The 6,917-nt window shown below is 36.1% G+C and overlaps 1 pseudogene; it reads right to left on the minus strand.

The window, feature by feature from the left end:
• Nucleotides 1-4,317: 4,317 nt before the first annotated feature.
• On the minus strand, nucleotides 4,318-5,828 carry LOC149168913 (kinesin-like protein KIN-14L pseudogene; annotated as a pseudogene).
• Nucleotides 5,829-6,917: the final 1,089 nt, after the last annotated feature.

The raw sequence follows: 6,917 nt of genomic DNA on the forward strand, positions 1-6,917 counted from the left end.
CACTTGAAGTACTTAAACAAGTCTCTTTCTCCAAACACATATAGAGAAAAGAAGAAATAAAGCTACAACACTGCTGTAATGGTTGCTATAGAAATCACATGGAGGGTGGAAGACCCCTGCAAGGTCATCTCCATCTTCATACTCCTCCATAAACTAAATCAACGCTCCGGTTGACCATGGCACCCATAGAGTTCACTTTTTAAAAATCTCATCCAGAAGTGCTCCTTGGTCCTGAAACCTATTCCAATGAGTTTATAATGTCAAAAAATGACTATCTGGCCTCTTTTTGCATCCCATTTGGCCGAAAATTGCCTTAGTTATGACTTCTGTCAATCTTTCCACAATTTTCTCCTCCAAATCTGGCTTACTTCGAGTTAAATTCATTATCTGGAGTTAAATCTAGAAGTTCCCCCGAAATCAGTGGTTGCACCATCTTCTTTCCTATCTCGTAGTTAAGTCCAAGTGATCACATAAAAAGTGGTCAGTCAAGCGAAAAAGGCGACAGTTCCACAGCTCTATCGCAACTCGCAGTCAATGGAAAAACCGTGGTCTTAAGGTCTGTGAACAAAACTGGTGTTTTGTGCGATTCTGATATCGCTGACCCGACGGTATAATAAATTGCTACCTATTGTGGCATTACATCTGGGATATCCTATCACATTTCATATCGGTGGAGAACTGACGGTAATATAATGTGAGACTTTTCTGTGATTTTGATATGTGATAAATTGCATTGCAACCCTGCTCTTATCGGGACCAATTCTTATCCACTTGTGATAGGTGATTACGATCACATCGCAACCTCTCTGCATCGGGGCCGATTCTATAACGCTGACCCTTCGTCGATCTCCGATTGTGATATATCTAACTGCAACTCTGACTGCTTCGGGTGCCAATTACCTTAACTCCTCTGATATATGATATGTGGGACCCAATGGAAACCTTCCACTTGGGGCTTCCCCATTTGATGGGACCTTTTCAATGTCATCCAATCCTGCCACATGTCCAAGTCAAACCTGAACTTTGACTTCCTCTAACTTCTGCATGTGAGCTCAGATTTGGGTGTCATTTGCACTATTGGATTCAAAATGATGAGCTCTTCAATCTAAAGCTAGTCTTATCAAGATTCTGAAACTTTGATTTTTTCAAAAATTTTGAGCTCCTGATCACTCTTCCCCACTAAAAAAATTTTTGTCTCCAAAAGTTTACTTTCAATTTTTCAACATTTGAAGGTATAGTTCCTTCATTTTTCCAAACGCAATACAATCGATGTTTGCAGTGCCCTGACTTGTACATGTCTTGGCTTTTTCTTAAGCTAAACTTAAAATATAACTTGACCAAAGAATTCAAGTTTAATTTTCTTCTCAGCTTGTCCATGTCACTATGGCCATTTGCAACAACATCCTTTCCAAGAATAATTCCAGAGTGCTCATCTGCAAAATCATTATTGAGGATAAGATCCTAAAAGACTTTTCCAAATGAACCAAAACAAGCCTCACATAGTGAATACTTATATGACTTGAGTGCTAAACACATTTGGAACATAATAAATGTGATGCAACTACTCATACAACAATTTTAAAATGCTTTCTCAAACTACAAATAGAAAAGCATTTTACAAAATGGAATAAACTTGACTCCCAAATTTTCCATTCAAATTGACTATCAACAAGCCAAACTAGGATCGTAATGCTTAAAGAAAACATTGTTTCATATAAAAGATTTATTTATGAACATTACCTTTACAAGTTACCCAACTATGGGGATATGCAACTAGTGAAAATAAAAAATTTACAAACTTCAACTGGACAAATAGTCTTCCCATTTCTTACCCAACCAGGTAAATGAACCATCTATTTGAACTTTCGCTTCTTCTGAAGCTACTTTAGGGATGGTCGCATCTTGCACCACTTTTTTTTTTTTGCATCCTCTTCTAGTGCTTGCATGATTTTCTTTCCCTTACTAGGATGAAGTTGTGGAAACAATTTCCAATGCTTCCCAACCCAATGTCCATTGATATTGTAGTCAATACAAAATTTCTTTTGAGCTCCTCTTGGCTCACTTACCTTTAACCTTGAATGAGATTTTCTCTTTTCGGTCTCAATTCAAGTAGACATAAACATCTTCTTGATGATTTCTTTCTGTTTATCGCATTTATCTACACAATGGCTAGATAAAAGGCAAAATTTGCATGGAAACATATTCCTCAACATGTTATTCAAATCAGCATGTTGTTTTCCATTATGAACAGCATTCAAATTAACAAGATGGTTATAGCTCTTTACATTGTCCTTTGGCTTATGCTTCTTCCGTGAGGAACTTGCGTGGCAAGAAGATTTAGCTTCCCTTCTTCTTCAACATCTTCATCTCTCTTTGGAGATGTTTTGCACTTCGAGTCCTCCTTACACTTGAGGAACCAAGCAGGAACCAATTCTAGATGAAAATCCCAACATATTAACTCCTTATGTCATCTCTTACGGCAAGAGGAACACAATCAACATGAGCTTTCACTAGAATGTAATACCCTATTTAATCTTATCCTTGCAAATTTTACTAAGTGTTTAAATTTCCTTAAAATATGGACTTATAATTATTAAGAAATATTGGTACATACCTACATTGGTGAAACTGTAAGTTTGGTATTGATATAAATTTTGTTATTTACCTCCCAAAATTTTTAAATTTTGAGAACACATAGTCCTCTCCAATTCATTACCATATTATATATATATTCATACCTCATTCCCAAATGTCCTCTTAGATTTACTTGGGAGAATACATGGTCCTCTCCAATTAATTACCAATTTATATATTCATCTCTCATCCCCAAAATGTCCTCTCACATTTACTTGGGAGAAGACATGGTCCTCTCCAATTAATTACCAATTTAGATATTCATGTCTCGTCCCCAAAATCCTTACTTGGGAGAAGACATGATCTTCTCCAATTAATTACCCAATTTTATATTCATATCACATTCCCAAATGTCTTATCATGTTTACTTGGAAGAAGAGAAGTCAAATATAAGGATGAGGGAGAAGTTATGGCATTAATGAGAGGTGGTTGAGGTGGAGAAGAGAAGGGGTCATAAAAGGGCAAAGATGAGGGAAGGAAGGGGGATGCTTGGTCTTTCTTTTGGTTTTGGTTTGGCTATGGTTTTGGAGGAATTGTTTGAGAGAGAGGAGGGGAGTATTTTTCATCTTGGACACACTACATTTGGTTGGACTTGGGATCAGAGGGCTAGGGAACCTGTGGAGGTTTCCTGGGCTAGGAAATACTTCCTAATTGGCTGGGAGGTAAATCCAGTCGGTGGTCAAGAGGAGTGTTCTAGCAAGAGAAGCAGCTCAAGGGCATCTCCACCAGGCTATCGGTACATGTATTCCTCTATGCATATAATACTCATGTAAGTGATGGAATTAATATGTTTGCAATTTAAATTGTAGGGATTAAATTTAAATGGTAAATTATCATCATTAAATGTCTTGTCAGAAAATAAATAATTTCCCTTTTATTGCATTTAAAATTAGAAAATATAGATCTGGTAAAGGACCCTAAGAGGGGACCTTACATGTGGTATCAGAGCGAGTTCGAAATCTAGACCCAAGACCCACTAGACACGAATCTCCACTAAAAGTGTCTTTAAAAAAAAAAGGTATGTGGAAATGATTTCTCCACCTTACTCTCAATAAGTCATTGTTTCAATATATTCAATGCATTAGCTTCTCACAGTCTACTATCCTTAACTACCAATTCAAACAAAATCAATTATTTAGGAAAGGCTCGTTCCATTTTAAACAACAATAGTTAAATTGTTGATTGCCTGTAACATTCAATCTGGATATTCAACTAGTGCATATGGCATTGCAAGTTCAGTTTCATTGTCCACCTGGGTTGTTATGGAGTGAGGATGTCTTATTGCAGCTTCCGGTCCAATAACTGACTGTGATGCCCTTGTGAAGACAATGGGATACTTTGGTATAGTAGGAGAAGGAGTCGTTTTCCATATATCTATTTCTTTAACATGGTCAGCATAATTTTTACAAATACACGTTATCACTCCAGAAAGCATAGGCATAGGAGCAAGCAATTTCAAATCTTCTATTGGGATACCTGGCCCTTCAAGATTTATACAATTGTGAAGAAAGTCCCAATGATTGATTACATCTATCATATCATTAATATGAGATGTATCAATGTTAGCCGATATGTTTACCACTTGTTCCAATGGCTAAATGGACCCATTGTGAACAACTCCAACTTGACTTGTGTTCGGTTCTGTAATAAATGTTGCCAATCTCAAAATTTTCGGTCTCCGAATTACCATTTGTTTTTTTTTTTTGGTGAATCAACCTTCCAGCAACTATCAACACCTCCAAATGTCTTAGTAGCCTGATCTTTAGCAAGCTTCTTTTCTAGTTCTTTAACTTTGGTCTCGAGAATTTGAATGACAGTTGTGTGTTCTAGCAACTGGATCTTATGTTCTTGTTCAAACTTCATAATATGTGTTGCTTGATTCTTAGTTGTGCATTCTGTTCTTCTTCATATTTATGTTTCTCTTGTAGCATTACACTCTCTATTTTTAGATCTGCCTGCAATGCAAATGCAACTTTCTAAGTTTTTTTTTACTTCGTTGAATAAGAGAAGAGATTGATCATCTGCCTCTTTCAGTGCTTTCTCTAAATGCATAACCTCTTGCCTTGACTCTGAAAATTCCTTTTCTTTCATATATCTCCTTGTGAGCTTCATTTGCCACATCTCTCCACTTCTTCATGGTATCATGATTTCGGAGACTTAGTTCAACATTTCGAGCTCTTGCAGCAAAATTTAGAGACGATATTGTCTCATGTACTTCTGCATGACTGGGACTCACGTTAACAATAATTAAAGTCTTGGAATCATCACTTAGAGAATCTAAGAGCATTTGGGTGAGCCTTGAGTTGTCGTAAGGGATGTGGTCCTTCTTTGATATCAAAACAAATAAAACATCTGCCAATGCAGGTAATGATTTATGTGCATGTAGCAACTATTTGAGGCAGTCCCCATTAGCTTCCTCCTTAGGCAAACACCTAATTCTAGCTAAATCAACCAGTGAAATCTTTCTATATTGTCACTCCCCAGTGAGGCTACTAGACAATTGTATATGAAATGTAACAACCGAATGAGAATAGTTGCATTCTTCAAACATTCATGGCATCCATTCCTTAGTTTTGTATTTCCAATTTTAGCACACTCAAAAAGTCAGTTGGATTTTCAACTTTTTCTTGTACAAGTTCAACAGAAAACTCTATCGGACCCATACATATTTTTGAGGGATTTCCACTAATGTTGAAAAGCAAATCATGAACCTCCTCATTTTCGAGCTCAAACATTGTAACATGGAAGTCAAATTTAGAAGAATATTTGTTAGCATTAGAAAAATCAAATAGATCCTCAAATGCCCTAAAATAAAGTCTGCGGCCATGGCTTGAACCTCCCATTGTATATGTTTTCCCAGAGCCCATTTGGCCATAAGCAAATACAAATATGTTGTATCCATCAAAAGTATATCGTTCTAAAGGTTGAACATCTTGAAAGAAATCCCCTTGGCCAACATGAGGTCCATAAACTCTGTCAAACTCAAAATCCTTTTCAAAACTTGTAACAGGATCACCACCAAGATTTATACATATCATAAAATCATCAGGAAATTATATTGCTAGTACACCCTTATCTTCAAATAGAGGGCGAACACGGAAAATTACCCTTATATTTCCTTTTACAATTACTAATTCATTAAATAGTTTCTTCCTTTTTGAGACCAATGGAGCGATTCTTGTAGAAGACCACATATGACACAGAGATGAACATCTTTTCCTTGAACATTCAACAACAAGTAAAGAACCAGAATAGGATGCTCATAGCAACCTACAAGTTCCATAAACTCCATTGCTCTTTTATTTCCATTAGTATAATCATTTATATTTATTATAATATCATCCTTACTAGGGCATTCTGTCCTTAATTTCTTCAACAAAGAAACAACACCCAAATCATTGTTTTCAACAACTTCGGCCTTTACAGTAGAAGGAGACGCATCTGGAAAAGTAAAAACTTGGGGAAATACCCTTTTATTCTTTTTTCAGCATCTCTATCAATGCAATCTGGCAATATGATCCAACATTAACAATTTTATCCTACTTCAGGTTTTCCTTTCTTGTAATTGCACTGGGAATATCAAAAGTTCCATGGTGATTACTTATGCCAATAGCTATATGTGAAGCCAATTCCAAATCACTGAAGATAGGTACTATCATAGCCTGGATTCCAAAACTTATTTCTGAATTTTGGACTTGCTTATCCTGAAAAGATCCTGCAGAGACATCGAAAGCTTGTTCAAAGAACCCGTGATCACACCCTTGTTTACACAATATGTGGGAAACAGGTAGCTTAGCTTCAGCCCAAGAAGAAGATGTCCCATAAGAACATATTTTTTTAGTTGGTAACCCACAATACTTTTCTTGTGACTCAATATATATTTTTTTTGTCAACTAAAATACATCGTTCCACAGATCTATGAAGAAATCCATTATCATCAGTGAGCTGGCAACAAGATATAGATACATAAATCTCAGATCTTGCTACTAATAACTCATTTGAAAATTTTATAACCAGAAAATGTTCAATTGAATAAACACCATTATGTTCCTCGTGAAGGTTACCTGTTTACTGCCTTGATCCTCGCTTGTTGAATGGCACCACACATTATTTTGGGTTTCCTAAAACTGGAGGTAAGAATTGATTGAGGCATATAACTTCATCATTTTTTTTACAGTGGTAGAGGTAGGTATGGGCTTTGGTTCTTTTGGTTTATTCAGTAATTTTTTTTTTTTTGGTTCAACATGGTGATCAATACTATTTTTGTTTGTAAAGTTATGTGA

This window comes from Pinus tabuliformis, chromosome 4_2, assembly GCF_031772625.1.
Source record: "Pinus tabuliformis cultivar Carrire ecotype Pingquan chromosome 4_2, CPIR1, whole genome shotgun sequence".
In the NCBI taxonomy this organism is placed as follows: Eukaryota; Viridiplantae; Streptophyta; class Pinopsida; order Pinales; family Pinaceae; genus Pinus; species Pinus tabuliformis.